Here is an 18,069-nt window from a genome sequence, read left to right on the forward strand (position 1 = left end):
TGAATTTTAATGTGTTCCTTGAGAAAGCAAAGTTGAAAGATGATGGTAGCAATTACACGGACTGGGTCTGTAACTTGAGGATTATCCTCATTGCTGCACAGAAGAATTACGTCCTGGAAGCACCGCTAGGTGCCAGACCTGCTGCAGGAGCAACACCAGATGTTATGAACGTCTGGCAGAGCAAAGCTGATGACTACTTGATAGTTCAGTGTGCCATGCTTTATGGCTTAGAACCGGGACTTCAACGACGTTTTGAACGTCATGGAGCATATGAGATGTTCCAGGAGTTGAAGTTAATATTTCAAGAAAATGCCCGGATTGAGAGATATGAAGTCTCCAATAAGTTCTACAGCTGTAAGATGGAGGAGAATAGTTCTGTCAGTGAGCATATACTCAGAATGTCTGGGTATAACAATCACTTGATTCAACTGGGAGTTAATCTTCCGGATGATAGCGTCATTGACAGAATTCTTCAATCACTGCCACCAAGCTACAAGAGCTTCGTGATGAACTATAACATGCAAGGGATGGATAAGACAATTCCCGAGCTCTTCGCAATGCTAAAGGCTGCGGAGGTAGAAATCAAGAAGGAGCATCAAGTGTTGATGGTCAACAAGACCACCAGTTTCAAGAAAAAGGGCAAACGAAAGAAGAAGGGGAACTTCAAGAAGAACAGCACACAAGTTGCTACTCAGGAGAAGAAACCCAAGTCTGGACCTAAGCCTGAGACTGAGTGCTTCTACTGCAAACAGACTGGTCACTGGAAGCGGAACTGCCCCAAGTATTTGGCGGATAAGAAGGATGGCAAGGTGAACAAAGGTATATGTGATATACATGTTATTGATGTGTACCTTACTAATGCTCGCAGTAGCACCTGGGTATTTGATACTGGTTCTATTGCTAATATTTGCAACTCGAAATAGAGACTACGGATTAAGCGAAGATTGGCTAAGGACGAGGTGACGATGCGCGCGGGAAATGGTTCCAAAGTCGATGTGATCGCGGTCGGCACGCTACCTCTACATCTACCTTCGGGATTAGTTTTAGACCTGAATAATTGTTATTTGGTGCCAGCGTTGAGCATGAACATTATATCTAGATCTTGTTTGATGCGAGACGGTTATTCATTTAAATCAGAGAATAATGGTTGTTCTATTTATATGAGTAATATCTTTTATGGTCATGCACCCTTGAAGAATGGTCCATTTTTGTTGAATATCGATAGTAGTGATACACATATTCATAATATTGAAGCCAAAAGATGCAGAGTTGATAATGATAGTGCAACTTATTTGTGGCACTGCCGTTTAGGTCATATTGATGTAAAGCGCATGAAGAAACTCCATACTGATGGACTCTTGGAACCACTTGATTATGAAGCACTTGGTACTTGCGAACCATGCCTCATGGGCAAGATGACTAAAACGCCGTTCTCCGGAACTATGGAGCGAGCAACAGATTTGTTGGAAATCATACATACAGATGTATGTGGTCCGATGAATATTGAGGCTCGCGGCGGGTATCGTTATTTTCTCACATTCACAGATGATTTAAGCAGATATGGGTATATCTACTTAATGAAACATAAGTCTGAAACATTTGAAAAGTTCAAAGAATTTCAGAGTGAAGTTGAAAATCATTGTAACAAGAAAATAAAGTTTCTACGATCTGATCGTGGAGGAGAATATTTGAGTTACGAGTTTGGTCTTCATTTGAAACAATGCGGAATAGTTTCACAACTCACGCCACCCGGAACACCACAGCGTAATGGTGTGTCCGAACGTCGTAATCGTACTTTACTAGATATGGTACGATCTATGATGTCTCTTACTGATTTACCGCTATCATTTTGGGGTTATGCTTTAGAGACAGCTGCATTCACGTTAAATAGGGCACCATCGAAATCCGTTGAGACGACGCCTTATGAACTGTGGTTTGGCAAGAAACCAAAGTTGTCGTTTCTTAAAGTTTGGGGCTGCGATGCTTATGTGAAAAGCTTCAACCTGATAAGAACCCAAATTGGAGAAATGTGTCTTCATAGGATACCCAAAGGAAACTGTTGGGTACACCTTCTATCACAGATCTGAAGGCAAGACTTTTGTTGCTAAATTTGGATCCTTTCTAGAGAAGGAGTTTCTCTCGAAAGAAGTGAGTGGGAGGAAAGTTGAACTTCATGAGGTAACTGTACCTACTCCCTTATTGGAAAGTAGTTCATCACAGAAACCGGTTCCTGTGACACCTACACCAATTAGTGAGGAAGTTAATGATGATGATCATGAAACTTCAGATCAAGTTGTTACTGAACCTCGTAGGTCAACCAGAGTAAGATCCGCACCAGAGTGGTACGGTAATCCTGTTCTGGAGGTTATGTTACTAGACCATGACGAACCTACAAACTATGAAGAAGCGATGGCGAGCCCAGATTCCGCAAAATGGCTTGAGGCCATGAAATCTGAGATGGGATCCATGTATGAGAACAAAGTGTGGACTTAGCTTGACTTGCCCAATGTTCGGCAAGCCATTGAGAATAAATGGATCTTCAAGAAGAAGACTGACGCTGACGGTAATGTTACTGTCTATAAAGATCGACTTGTTGCAAAAGGTTTTCGACAAGTTCAAGGGGTTGACTACGATGAGACCTTCTCACCCGTAGTGATGCTTAAGTCTGTCCGAATCATGTTAGCAATTGCCGCATTTTATGATTATGAAATTTGGCAAATGGATGTCAACACTGCATTCCTGAATGGATTTCTAGAAGAAGAGTTGTATATGATGCAACCGGAAGGTTTTGTCGATCCAAAGGGAGCTAACAAAGTGTGCAAGCTCCAGCGATCCATTTATGGACTGGTGCAAGCCTCTCGGAGTTGGAATAAACGCTTTGATAGTGTGATCAAAGCATTTGGTTTTATACAGACTTTTGGAGAAGCCTGTATTTACAAGAAAGTGAGTGGGAGCTCTGTAGCATTTCTGATATTATATGTGGATGACATATTACTGATTGGAAATGATATAGAATTTCTAGATAGCATAAAGGGATACTTGAATAAGAGTTTTTCAATGAAGGACCTCGGTGAAGATGCTTACATATTGGGCATCAAGATCTATAGAGATAGATCAAGACGCTTAATTGGACTTCCACAAAGCACATACCTTGACAAAGTTTAGAAGAAGTTCAAAATGGATCAAGCAAAGAAAGGTTTCTTGCCTGTGTTACAAGGTGTGAAGTTGAGTAAGACTCAATGCCCGACTACTGCAGAAGACAGAGAGAAGATGAAAGATGTTCCCGATGCTTCAGCCATAGGCTCTATTGAAGGAAATATGCCCTAGAGGCAATAATAAAGTTATTATTTATTTTCTTATATCATGATTTTATTATTCATGCTAGAATTGTATTAATCGGAAACTTGATACATGTGTGAATACATAGACAAACAGAGTGTCACTAGTATGCCTCTACTTGACTAGCTCGTTGATCAAAGATGGTTATGTTTCCTAGCCATAGACAAAGAGTTGTCATTTGATTAATGGGATCACATCATTAGGAGAATGATGTGATTGACTTGACCCATTCCGTTAGCTTAGCACTCGATCGTTTAGTATGCTGCTATTGCTTTCTTCATGACTTATACATGTTCCTATGACTATGAGATTATGCAACTCCCGTTTACCGGAGGAACACTTTGTGTGCTACCAAATGTCACAACTTAACTGGGTGATTATAAAGGTGCTCTACAGGTGTCTCCAAAGGTACTTGTTGGGTTGGCGTATTTTGAGATTAGGATTTGTCACTCCGATTGTCGGAGAGGTATCTCTGGGCCCACTCGGTAATGCACATCACTATAAGCCTTGCAAGCATTGCAACTAATGAGTTAGTTGCGGATGATGTATTACGGAACGAGTAAAGAGACTTGCCGGTAACGAGATTGAACTAGGTATTAAGATACCGACGATCGAATCTCGGGCAAGTAACATACCGATGACAAAGGGAACAACGTATGTTGTTATGCGGTTTGACCGATAAAGATCTTCGTAGAATATGTGGGAGCCAATATGAGCATCCAGGTTCCGCTATTGGTTATTGACCGGAGACGTGTCTCGGTCATGTCTACATTGTTCTCGAACCCGTAGGGTCCGCACGCTTAAAGTTCGATGACGGTTATATTATGAGTTTATGTGTTTTGATGTACCGAAGGTAGTTTGGAGTCCCGGATGAGATCGGGGACATGACGAGGAGTCTCGAAATGGTAAAGACGTAAAGATCGATATATTGGACGACTATATTCGGACATCGGAAAGGTTTCGAGTGATTCGGGTATTTTTCGGAGTACCGGAGAGTTACGGGAATTCGCCGGGGAGTATATGGGCCTTATTGGGCTTTAGTGGAAGGAGAGAGGAGAGGCTGGGCGCCCCCCGAAGGCCTAGTCCGAATTGGAGTAGGGGGAGGGGCTGCGCCCCCTCCTTCCTTCTCTTCTCTCTCCCCTTTCCTTGACTCCTACTCCTACTACTTGGAAAGGGGGGTCCTACTCCCGGTGGGAGTAGGACTCCTCCTAGGGCGCGCCATAGGGAGGGCCGGCCCTCCCCCTCCTCCACTCCTTTATATACGGGGAGGGGGCACCCCTTGGAGAACAACAATTCATCTCTTGATCTCTTAGTCGTGTGCGGTGCCCCCCTCCACCATAATCCACCTCGATAATATCGTAGCGGTGCTTAGGTGAAGCCCTGCGTCGGTAGAACATCATCATCGTCACCACGCCGTCGTGCTGACGGAACTCTCCCTCAAAGCTCGGCTGGATCGGAGTTCGAGAGACGTCATCGAGCTAAACGTGTGCTGAACTCGGAGGTGCCATGCGTTCGGTACTTGATCGGTCGGATCATGAAGACGTACGACTACATCAACCGCGTTGTGCTAACGCTTCTGCTTTCGGTCTACGAGGGTACGTGGACACACTCTCCCCTCTCGTTGCTATGCATCACCATGATCCTGTGTGTGCGTAGGAAATTTTTGAAATTACTACGTTCCCCAACGGTGGCATCCAAGCCTGGTTTTATGCGTTGATGTTATATGCACGAGTAGAACACAAGTGAGTTGTGGGTGATATAAGTCATATTGCTTACCAGCATGTCATACTTTGGTTCGGCGGTATTGTTGGATGAAGCGGCCCGGACCGACATTACGCGTACGCTTACGCGAGACTGGTTCTACCGACGTGCTTTGCACACAGGTGGCTGGCGGGTGTCAGTTTCTCCAACTTTAGTTGAACCGAGTGTGGCTACGCCCGGTCCTTGCGAAGGTTAAAACAGCACCAACTTGACAAACTATCATTGTGGTTTTGATGCGTAGGTAAGAACGGTTCTTGCTAAGCCCGTAGCAGCCACGTAAAACTTGCAACAAGAAAGTAGAGGACGTCTAACTTGTTTTTGCAGGGCATGTTGTGATGTGATATGGTCAAGACGTGATGAGATATAAGTTGTTTTATGAGATGATCATGTTTTTGTTGAAGTTATCGGCAACTGGCAAAAGTTTTATGGTTGTCTCTTTATTGCATAAGATGCAAGCGCCAAATAATTGCTTTACTTTATCGCTATGCGATAGCAATAGTTGCAAGAGCAATAGTTGGCGAGACGACCATGTGACGACACATTGATATAGATCAAGATGATGGAGATCATGGTGTCATGCCGGTGACGATGGAGATCATGACGATGCTTTGGAGATGGAGATCAAAGCCACAAGATGATGATGGCCATATCATGTCACATATTATGATTGCATGTGATTTTTATCTTTTATACATCTTGTTTTTCTTAGTTCGACAGTAGCATTATAAGATGATCTCTCACTAAATTATCAAGGTATAAGTGTTCTCCCTGAGTATGCACCGTTGCGAAAGTTCTTCATGCTGAGACACCATGTGATGATCGGGTGTGATAGGCTCTACGTTCAAATACAACGGGTGCAAAACAGTTGCACACGTGGAATACTCAGGTTAAACTTGACGAGCCTAGCATATAACAGATATGGCCTCGGAACACTGAGACCGAAAGGTCGAGCGTGAATCATATAGTAGATATGATCAACATAGTGATGTTCACCATTGAAACTACTCCATCTCACGTGATGTTCGTACATGGTTTAGTTGATATGGATCACGTGATCACTTAGAGGATTAGAGGGATGTCTATCTAAGTGGGAGTTCTTAAGTAATATGATTAATTGAACTTAAATTTATCATGAACTTAGTCCTAGTAGTATTAGCATATCTATGTTGTAGATCAATAGCTCGCGTTTTGCTCCCCTATTTTATTTTGATATGTTCCTAGAGAAAATTTATGTTGAAAGATGTTAGTAGCAATGATGCGGATTGGATCCATGATCTGAGGATTATCCTCATTGCCGCACAGAAGAATTATGTCCGTGATGCACCGCTAGGTGACAGACCTATTGCAGGAGCAGATGCAGACGTTATGAACGTTTGGCTAGCTCAATATGATGACTACTTGATAGTTTAGTGCACCATGCTTAACGGTAGAATCGGGACTTCAAAGACATTTTGAACGTCATGGACCATATGAGATGTTCCAGGAGTTGAAGTTAATATTTCAAGCAAATACCCGAGTTGAGAGATATGAAGTCTCCAACAAGTTCTATAGCTAAAAGATGGAGGAGAATAGCTCAAGCAGTGAGCATGTGCTCAGATTGTCTGGGTACTACAATTACTTGAATCAAGTGGGAGTTAATCTTCCAGATAAGATAGTGATTGACAGAATTCTCTAGTCACTATCACCAAGTTAGTAGAACTTCGTGATGAACTATAGTATGCGAGGGATAACGTAAATGATTCCCGAGCTTTTCATGATGATGAAATCAGAAATCAAGAAAGAGCATCAAGTTTTGATGGTTAACAAGACCACTAGTTTCAAGAAAAAGGGCAAAGGGAAAGAAAGGGAACTTCATGTAGAACGGCAAGCAAGTTGCTGCTCAAGTGAAGAAGCCCAAGTAAGTGCTTCTACTGCAAAGGGACTGGTCACTGGAAGCAGAACTGCCCCAAGTATTTGGTGGATAAGAAGGATGGCAAAGTGAACAAAGCTATATTTGATATACATGTTATTGATGTGTACTTTACTAGTGTTTATAGCAACCCCTCGGTATTTGATACTGGTTCAGTTGCTAAGAGTAGTAACTCGAAACAGGAGTTGCAGAATGAACAGAGACTAGTTAAGGGTGAAGTGACGATGTGTATTGGAAGTGGTTCCAAGATTGATATGATCATCATCGCACACTCCCTATACTTTCGGGATTAGTGTTGAACCTAAAATAAATGTTATTTACTGTTTGCGTTGAGCATGAATATGATTGGATCATGTTTATTGCAATACGGTTATTCATGTAAGTTAGAGAATAATTGTTGTTCTGTTTACATGAATAAAACCTTTTATGGTCATACACCCAATGAAAATGGTTTGTTGGATCTCGATCGTGGTGATACACATTTTCATAATATTGAAGCCAAAAGATGCAAAGTTAATAATGATAGTGCAACTTATTTGTGGCACTGCCGTTTAGGTCATATTGGTGTAAAGCGCATGAAGAAACTCCATGCTGATGGACTTTTGGAATCACTTGATTATGAATCACTTGATGCTTGCGAACCATGCCTCATGGGCAAGATGACTAAGACTCCGTTCTCCGGAACAATGGAGCAAGCAACTGCTTATTGGAAATAATACATACTGATGTATGTGATCCGATGAGTGTTGAGGCTCGCAGCGGGTATCATTATTTTCTGACCTTCACAGATGATTTGAGCAGATATGGGTATATCTACTTAATGAAACAGAAGTTTGAAACATTTGAAAAGTTCATATAATTTCAGAGTGAAGTGGAAAATCATCGTAACAAGAAAATAAAGTTTCTACGATCTGATCGTGGAGAAGAATATTTGAGTTACGAGTTTGGTCTTCATTTGAAACAATGCGGAATAGTTTCGCAACTCACGCCACCTGGAACACCACAGCGTAATGGTGTGTCCGAACGTCATAACCGTACTTTATTGGATATAGTGCAATATATGATGTTTCTTACCGATTTACCACTATAGTTTTGGGGTTATGCATTAGACAAAGCTGCATTCACGTAAAAAGGGCACCATCTAAATTCGTTTTGAGACGACACCGTATGAACTGTGGTTTGGCAAGAAACCAAAGTTGTCGTTTCTTAAAGTTTGGGGTTGCGATGCTTATAAGAAAAGGTTTCATCCTGATAAGCTCAAACCCAAATCGGAGAAATGTGTCTTCATAGGATACCCAAAGGAGACAGTTGGGTACACCTTCTATCACAGATCCGAAGGCAAGATATTCGTTGCTAAGAATGGATCCTTTCTAGAGAAGGATTTTCTCTCGAAAGAAGTGAGTGGGAGGAAAGTAGAACTTGATGAGGTAACTGTACCTTCTCCCTTACTGGAAAGTAGTTAATCACAGAAATCTGTTCCTGTGACTACTACACCAATTAGTGAGGAAGCTAATGATGATGATCATGTAACTTCAGATCAAGTTACTACCGAACCTCGTAGGTAAACCAAAGTGAGATCCGCACCAGTGGTACTGTAATCCTGTTCTGGAGGTCATGTTACTTGACCATGACAAACCTACGAACTATGAGGAAGCGATGGTGAGCCCAGATTCCGCAAAATGGCTTGAGGCCATGAAATCTGAGATGGGATCCATGTATGAGAACAAAGTGTGGACTTTGGTTGACTTGCCCGATGATCGGCAGGCCATCAAGAATAAATGGATCTTCAAGAGGAAGACGGACGCTGATAGTAGTGTTACTATCTACAAAGCTAGAATTGTCGCAAAAAGGTTTTCGACAAGTTCAAAAAGTGTTGACTACGATGAGGGTTTCTCACTCGTATCTATGCTTAAGTCTGTCCGAATCATGTTAGCAATTGCCGCATTTTATGAAATCTGGCAAATGGATAAACAAAATTGCATTCCTTAATGGATTTATTAAAGAAAAGTTGTATATGACGCAACCAAAAGGTTTTGTCAATCCTAAAGGTGCTAACAAAATATGCAAGCTCCAGCGATCCATCTATGGACTGATGCAAGCATCTCGGAGTTGGAATATACGCTTTGATAAGTTGATCAATGGATATAGTTTTATACAGACTTGCAATGAAGCCTGTATTTACAAGAAAGTGAGTGGGAGCACTACAACATTTTTGATAAGTATATGTGAATGACATATTGTTGATCGGAAATAATGTAGGATTATTCTGCAAAGCATAAAGGAGTGTTTGAAAGGAGTTTTTCAAAGAAAGACCTCGGTGAAGCTGCTTACATATTGAGCATCAAGATCTATAGAGATAGATCAAGACGCTTGATAAGTTTTTCAATGAGTACATACCTTGACAAGATTTTGAAGTAGTTCAAAATAGAACAGTCAAAGAAAGAGTTCTTGCCTGTGTTACAAGGTGTGAAAGTGAGTCAGACTCAAAGCCCGACCACGGCAGAAGATAGAAAGAGAATGAAAGTCATTCCCTATGCCTTGGCCATAGGTTCTATAAAGTATGCCATGCTGTGTACCAGATCTATTGTATACCCTACACTGATTTTGGCAAGGGAGTACAATAGTGATCTAGGAGTAGATCACTGGACAGCGGTCAAAATTATCCTTAGCGGAATAAGGATATGTTTCTCGATTATGGAGGTGACAAAAGGTACGTCGTAAAGAGTTACGTCGATGCAAGCTTTGACACCGATCTAGATGACTCTAAGTCTCGATCTAGATACATATTGAAAGTGGGAGCAATTAGCTAGAGTAGCTCCGTGCAGAGCATTGTTGACATAGAAATTTACAAAATACATACGGATCTGAATGTGGCAGACCCGTTGAATAAACTTCTCTCACAAGCAAAACATGATCACACCTTAGTACTCTTTGGGTGTTAATCACATAGCGATGTGAACTAGATTATTGACTCTGGTAAACCTTTTGGGTGTTGGTCACATGGCGATGTGAACTATGGGTGTTAATCACATGGTGATGTGAACTATTGGTGTTAAATCACATGGCGATGTGATCTAGATTATTGACTCTAGTGCAAGTGGGAGACTGAAGGAAATATGCCCTAGAGGCAATAATAAAGTTATTATTTATTTTCTTATATCATGATAAATGTTTATTATTCATGCTAGAATTGTATTAACCGCAAACATGATACATGTGTGAATACATAGACAAACAAAGTGTCACTAGTATGCCTCTACTTGACTAGCTCGTTGATCAAAGATGGTTATGTTTCCTAGCCATAGACAAAGAGTTGTCATTTGATTAATGGGATCACATCATTAGGAGAATGATGTGATTGACTTGACCCATTCCGTTAGCTTAGCACTCGATCGTTTAGTATGCTGCTATTGCTTTCTTCATGACTTATACATGTTCCTATGACTATGAGATTATGCAACTCCCGTTTACCTGAGGAACACTTTGTGTGCTACCAAACGTCACAACATAACTGGGTGATTATAAAGGTGCTCTACAGGTGTCTCCAAAGGTACTTTTTGGGTTGGCGTATTTCGAGATTAGGATTTGTCACACCGATTGTCGGAGAGGTATCTCTGGGCCCACTCGGTAATGCACATCACTATAAGCCTTGCAAGCATTGCAACTAATGAGTTAGTTGCGGGATGATGTATTACGGAACGAGTAAAGAGACTTGCCGGTAACGAGATTGAACTAGGTATTAAGATACCGACGATCGAATCTCGGGCAAGTAACATACCGATAACAAAGGGAACAACGTATGTTGTTATGCGGTTTGACCGATAAAGATCTTCGTAGAATATGTGGAAGCCAATATGAGCATCCAGGTTCCGCTATTGGTTATTGACCGGAGACGTGTCTCGGTCATGTCTACATTGTTCTCGAACCCGTAGGGTCCGCACGCTTAAAGTTCGATGATGGTTATATTATGAGTATGTGTTTTGATGTACCGAAGGTAGTTCGGAGTCCCGGATGAGATCGGGGACATGACGAGGAGTCTCGAAATGGTCGAGACGTAAAGATCAATATATTGGACGACTATATTCGGACATCGGAAAGGTTCCGAGTGATTCGGGTATTTTCGGAGTACCGGAGAGTTACGGGAATTCGCCGGGGAGTATATGGGCCTTATTGGGCTTTAGGGGAAGGAGGGAGGAGAGGCTGGGCGCCCCCCCCCCCAAGGCCTAGTCCGAATTGGACTAGGGGGAGGGGTTGCGCCCCCTCCTTCCTTCTCTTCTCTCTCCCCTTTCCTTGACTCCTACTCCTACTACTTGGAAGGGGGAATCCTACTCCCGGTGGGAGTAGGACTCCTCCTAGGGCGCGCCATAGAGAGGGCCGGCCCTCCCCCTCCTCCACTCCTTTATATACGGGGAGGGGGCACCCCTTGGAGACACAACAATTCATCTCTTGATCTCTTAGCCGCGTGCGGTACCCCCCTCCACCATAATCCACCTCGATAATATCGTAGCGGTGCTTAGGCGAAGCCCTGCGTCAGTAGAACATCATCATCGTCACCACGCCGTCGTGCTGACGGAACTCTCCCTCAAAGCTCGACTGGATCGGAGTTCGAGGGACGTCATCGAGCCGAACGTGTGCTGAACTCGGAGGTGCCGTGCGTTCGGTACTTGATCGGTCGGATCGTGAAGACGTACGACTACATCAACCGCGTTGTGCTAACGCTTCCGCTTTCGGTCTACGAGGGTACGTGGACACACTCTCCCCTTTCGTTGCTATGCATCACCATGATCCTGTGTGTGCGTAGGAAATTTTTGAAATTACTATGTTCCCCAACATCTATCATGTATGCAATGCTGTGTATGCCTTGCTATAAGTTTAGCAGGGAGGTACCAAAGTAATCTAGGAGTGGATCACTGGACAATGGTCAAGAACATCCTGAAATACCTAAAAAGGACTAAGGATATGTTTCTCGTTTATGGAGGTGACAAAGAGCTAGTCGTAAATGGTTACGTCGATGCCAGCTTTGACACTGATCCAGACGATTCTAAATCGCAAACCGGATACGTGTTTACATTGAACGGTGGAGCTGTCAGTTCGTGCAGTTCTAAACAAAGTGTTGTGGCGGGATCTACGCGTGAAGCGGAGTACATAGCTGCTTCGGAAGCAGCAAATGAAGGAGTCTGGATGAAGGAGTTCATATCCGATCAAGGTGTCATACCTAGTGCATCGGGTCCAATGAAATTTTTTTGTGACAATACTGGTGCAATTGCCTTGGCAAAGGAATCCAGATTTCACAAGAGAACCAAGCACATCAAGAGACGCTTCAACTCCATCCGGGATCTAGTCCAGGTGGGAGACATAGAAATTTGCAATATACATACGGATCTGAATGTTGCAGACCCGTTGACTAAGCCTCTTCCATGAGCAAAACATGACCAGCACCAAGGCTCCATGGGTATTAGAATCATTACTGTGTAATCTAGATTATTGACTCTAGTGCAAGTGGGAGACCGAAGGAAATATGCCCTAGAGGCAATAATAAAGTATTATTTATTTCCTTATATCATGATAAATGTTTATTATTCATGCTAGAATTGTATTAACCGGAAACATAATACTTGTGTGAATACATAGACAAACAAAGTGTCACTAGTATGCCTCTACTTGACTAGCTCGTTGATCAAAGATGGTTATGTTTCCTAGCCATTGACATGAGTTGCCATTTGATTAACGGGGATCACATCATTAGGAGAATGATGTGATTGACTTGACCCATTCCGTTAGCTTAGCACACGATCGTTCAGTATTCTGCTATTGCTTTCTTCATGACTTATACATGTTCCTATGACTATGAGATTATGTAACTCCCGTTTACCGAAGGAACACTTTGTGTGCTACCAAACGTCACAATGTAACTGGGTCATTATAAAGGTGCTCTACAGGTGTCTCCAAAGGTACTTGTTGGGTTGGCGTATTTTGAGATTAGGATTTGTCACTCCGATTGTCGGAGAGGTATCTCTGGGCCCACTCGGTAATGCACATCACTATAAGCCTTGCAAGCATTGCAACTAATGAGTTAGTTGCGGATGATGTATTACGGAACGAGTAAACAGACTTGCCGGTAACGAGATTGAACTAGGTATTAAGATACCGACGATCGAATCTCGGGCAAGTAACATACCGATGACAAAGGGAACAACGTATGTTGTTATGCGGTTTGACCGATAAAGATCTTCGTAGAATATGTGGGAGCCAATATGAGCATCCAGGTTCCGCTATTGGTTATTGACCGGAGACGTGTCTCGGTCATGTCTACATTGTTCTCGAACCCGTAGGGTCCGCACGCTTAAATTTCGATGACGGTTATATTATGAGTTTATGTGTTTTGATGTACCGAAGGTAGTTCGGAGTCCCGGATGAGATCGGGGACATGACGAGGAGTCTCGAAATGGTCGAAACATAAAGATTGATATATTGGAAGCCTGTATTGTTGGGAATCGTAGCATAATTTTAAAATTTTCCTACGTTCACCAAGATGCATCTATGGAGTATACTAGCAACGAGGGGAAGGGAGTGCATCTACATACCCTTGTAGATCGCGAGCGGAAGCGTTCCAATGAACGTGGATGACGGAGTCGTACTCGCCGTGATCCAAATCACCGATGACCGAGTGCCGAACGGACGGCACCTCCGCGTTCAACACACGTACGGTGCAGCGACGTCTCCTCCTTCTTGATCCAGCAAGGGGAAAGGAGAGGTTGATGGAGATCCAGCAGCACGACGGCGTGGTGGTGGATGTAGCGGTTCTCCGGCAGGGCTTCGCCGAGCGTCTGCGAGAGAGAGAGATGTTGCAGGGGAGGAGGGAGGCGCCCAAGGCTGTGTGTTGCTGCCCTCCCTCCCCCCCTTTATATAGGCCCCTGGGGGGGTGCGCCGGCCCTGGGAGATGGGATCTCCAAGGGGGGGCGGCGGCCAAGGGGGGAAGGGGTTGCCTTGCCCCCCAAGGCAAGGGGGAAGCTCCCCCCCTAGGGTTCCCAACCCTAGGCGCATGGGGGGAGGCCCAAGGGGGGCGCCCCAGCCCACTAAGGGCTGGTTCCCTTCCACTTTCAGCCCACGGGGCCCTCCGGGATAGGTGGCCCCACCCGGTGGACCCCCGGGACCCTTCCGGTGGTCCCAATACAATACCGGTAACCCCCGAAACTTTCCCGGTGGCCGAAACTTGACTTCCTATATATAATTCTTCACCTCCGGACCATTCCGGAACCTCTCGTGACGTCCGGGATCTCATCCGGGACTCCGAACAACTTTCGGGTTTCCGCATACATATATCTCTACAACCCTAGCGTCACCGGACCTTAAGTGTGTAGACCCTACGGGTTCGGGAGACATGCAGACATGACCGAGACGCCTCTCCGGTCAATAACCAACAGCGGGATCTGGATACCCATGTTGGCTCCCACATGTTCCACGATGATCTCATCGGATGAACCACGGTGTCGAGGATTCAATCAATCCGTATGCAATTCCCTTTGTCAATCGGTATGTTACTTGCCCGAGATTCGATCGTCGGTATCCCAATACCTTGTTCAATCTCGTTATCGGCAAGTCTCTTTACTCGTACCGCAATGCATGATCCCGTGACTAACGCCTTAGTCACATTGAGCTCATTATGATGATGCATTACCGAGTGGGCCCAGAGATACCTCTCCGTCACACGGAGTGACAAATCCCAGTCTCGATCCGTGCCAACCCAACAGACACTTTCGGAGATACCCGTAGTGCACCTTTATAGTCACCCAGTTACGTTGTGACGTTTGACACACCCAAAGCACTCCTACGGTATCCGGGAGTTGCACGATCTCATGGTCTAAGGAAAAGATACTTGACATTGGAAAAGCTCTAGCAAACGAAACTACACGACCTTTTATGCTATGCTTAGGATTGGGTCTTGTCCATCACATCATTCTCCTAATGATGTGATCCCGTTATCAATGACATCCAATGTCCATAGTCAGGAAACCATGACTATCTGTTGATCAACGAGCTAGTCAACTAGAGGCTTACTAGGGACACGTTTTGGTCTATGTATTCACACATGTATTACGATTTCCGGACAACACAATTATAGCATGAATAATAGACTATTATCATGAACAAAGAAATATAATAATAACCATTTATTATTGCCTCTAGGGCATATTTCCAACAGTCTCCCACTTGCACTAGAGTCAATAATCTAGTTACATTGTGATGAATCGAACACCCATTGCGTCCTGGTGTTGATCATGTTTTGCCCTAGGGAGAGGTTTAGTCAACGGATCTGCTACATTCAGGTCCGTATGTACTTTACAAATATCTATGTCTCCATTTTGAACACTTTCATGAATGGAGTTGAAGCGACGCTTGATATGCCTGGTCTTCCTGTGAAACCTGGGATCCTTCGCAAGGGCAATAGCTCCAGTGTTGTCACAGAAGAGAGTCATTAGGCCCAACGCATTGGGAATCACCCCTAGGTCGGTAATGAACTCCTTCATCCAGACTGCTTCCTGTGCTGCCTCCGAGGCTGCCATGTACTCCGCTTCACATGTAGATCCCGCCACGACGCTTTGCTTGCAACTGCACCAAGTTACTGCTCCTCCATTCAAAATATACACGTATCCAGACTGTGACTTCGAGTCATCCAGATCTGTGTCGAAGCTAGCGTCGACGTAACCCTTTACGACGAGCTCTTCGTCACCTCCATAAACGAGAAACATATCCTTAGTCCTCTTCAGGTACTTCAGGATATTCTTGACCGCTGTCCAGTGTTCCTTGCCGGGATTACTTTGGTACCTTCCTACCAAACTTACGGCAAGGTTTACATCAGGTCTGGTACACAGCATGGCATACATAATAGACCCTATGGCCGAGGCATAGGGAATGACACTCATCTCTTCTATATCTTCTGCCGTGGTCGGGCATTGAGCCGTGCTCAATTGCACACCTTGCAATACAGGCAAGAACCCCTTCTTGGACTGATCCATACTGAACTTCTTCAATATCTTGTCAAGGTATGTACTCTGTGAAAGACCAATGAGGCGTCTTGATCTATCTCTATAGATCTTGATGCCTAATATATAAGCAGCTTCTCCAAGGTCCTTCATTGAAAAACACTTATTCAAATAGGCCTTTATACTTTCCAAGAATTCTATATCATTTCCCATCAATAGTATGTCATCCACATATAATATGAGAAATGCTAAAGAGCTCCCACTCACTTTCTTGTAAACACAGGCTTCTCCATAAGTCTGTGTAAACCCAAACGCTTTGATCATCTCATCAAAGCGAATGTTCCAACTCCGAGATGCTTGCACCAGCCCATAGATTGAGCGCTGGAGCTTGCATACTTTGTTAGCATTCTTAGGATCGACAAAACCTTCCGGCTGCATCATATACAACTCTTCCTTAAGGAAGCCATTAAGGAATGCCATTTTGACGTCCATCTGCCATATCTCATAATCATAGTATGCGGCAATTGCTAACATGATTCGGACGGACTTAAGCTTCGCTACGGGTGAGAAAGTCTCATCGTAGTCAACCCCTTGAACTTATCGATAACCCTTAGCGACAAGTCGAGCTTTGTAGATGGTCACATTACCATCTGCGTCCGTCTTCTTCTTAAAGATCCATTTGTTTTCTATGGCTCGCCGATCATCGGGCAAGTCAGTCAAAGTCCATACTTCGTTCTCATACATGGATCCTATCTCGGATTTCATGGCTTCTAGCCATTTGTCGGAATCCGGGCCCGCCATCGCTTCTTCATAGTTCGAAGGTTCACCGTTGTCTAACAACATGATTTCCAGGACAGGGTTGCCGTACCACTCTGGTGCGGAACGTGTCCTTGTGGACCTACGAAGTTCAGTAACTTGATCTGAAGCTTCATGATCATCATCATCAACTTCCTCCCCAGTCGGTGTAGGCACCACAGGAACATTTTCCCGCCCTGCGCTACTTTCTGGTTCGGAAGGGGTGACTATCACCTCATCAAGTTCCACTTCCTCCCACTCAATTCTTTCGAGAGAAACTCCTTCTCCAGAAAGGACCCATTCTTGGCAACAAAGATCTTGCCTTCGGATCTGAGGTAGAAGGTATACCCAATGGTTTCCTTAGGGTATCCTATGAAGACGCATTTTTTCGATTTGGGTTCGAGCTTTTCAGGTTGAAGTTTCTTGACATAAGCATCGCATCCCCAAACTTTTAGAAACGACAGCTTAGGTTTCTTCCCAAACCATAATTCATACGGTGTCGTCTCAACGGAATTCGACGGAGCCCTATTTAAAGTGAATGCGGCAGTCTCTAAAGCATAACCCCAAAATGAGAGCGGTAAGTCGGTAAGAGACATCATAGATCGCACCATATCCAATAGAGTGCGATTACGACGTTCGGACACACCATTTCTCTGAGGTGTTCCAGGCGGCGTGAGTTGTGAAACTATTCCACATTTCCTTAAGTGTGCACCAAACTCGTGAATTAAATATCCACCACGATCTGATCGTAAGAATTTTATTTTCCTGTCACGTTGATTCTCAACTTCACTCTGAAATTCCTTGAACTTTTCAAAGGTTTCAGACTTGTGTTTCATTAGGTAGACATATCCATATCTACTTAAATCATCAGTGAGAGTGAGAACATAACGATATCCTCCGCGAGCCTCAACACTCATTGGACCACACACATCGGTATGTATGATTTCCAATAAGTTGGTTGCTCGCTCCATTGTTCCGGAGAACGGAGTCTTGGTCATCTTACCCATGAGGCATGGTTCGCACGTGTCAAATGATTCGTAATCAAGAGACTCCAAAAGTCCATCTGCATGGAGCTTCTTCATGCGCTTGACACCAATGTGACCAAGGCGGCAGTGCCACAAGTATGTGGGACTATCGTTATCAACTTTACATCTTTTGGTATTCACATTATGAACATGTGTAACATCACGTTCGAGATTCATCAAAAATAAACCATTGACCAGCGGGGCATGACCATAAAACATATCTCTCAAATAAATAGAACAACCATTATTCTCGGAT

The sequence above is a fragment of the Triticum aestivum genome, chromosome 5D (assembly GCF_018294505.1).
Source record: "Triticum aestivum cultivar Chinese Spring chromosome 5D, IWGSC CS RefSeq v2.1, whole genome shotgun sequence".
In the NCBI taxonomy this organism is placed as follows: Eukaryota; Viridiplantae; Streptophyta; class Magnoliopsida; order Poales; family Poaceae; genus Triticum; species Triticum aestivum.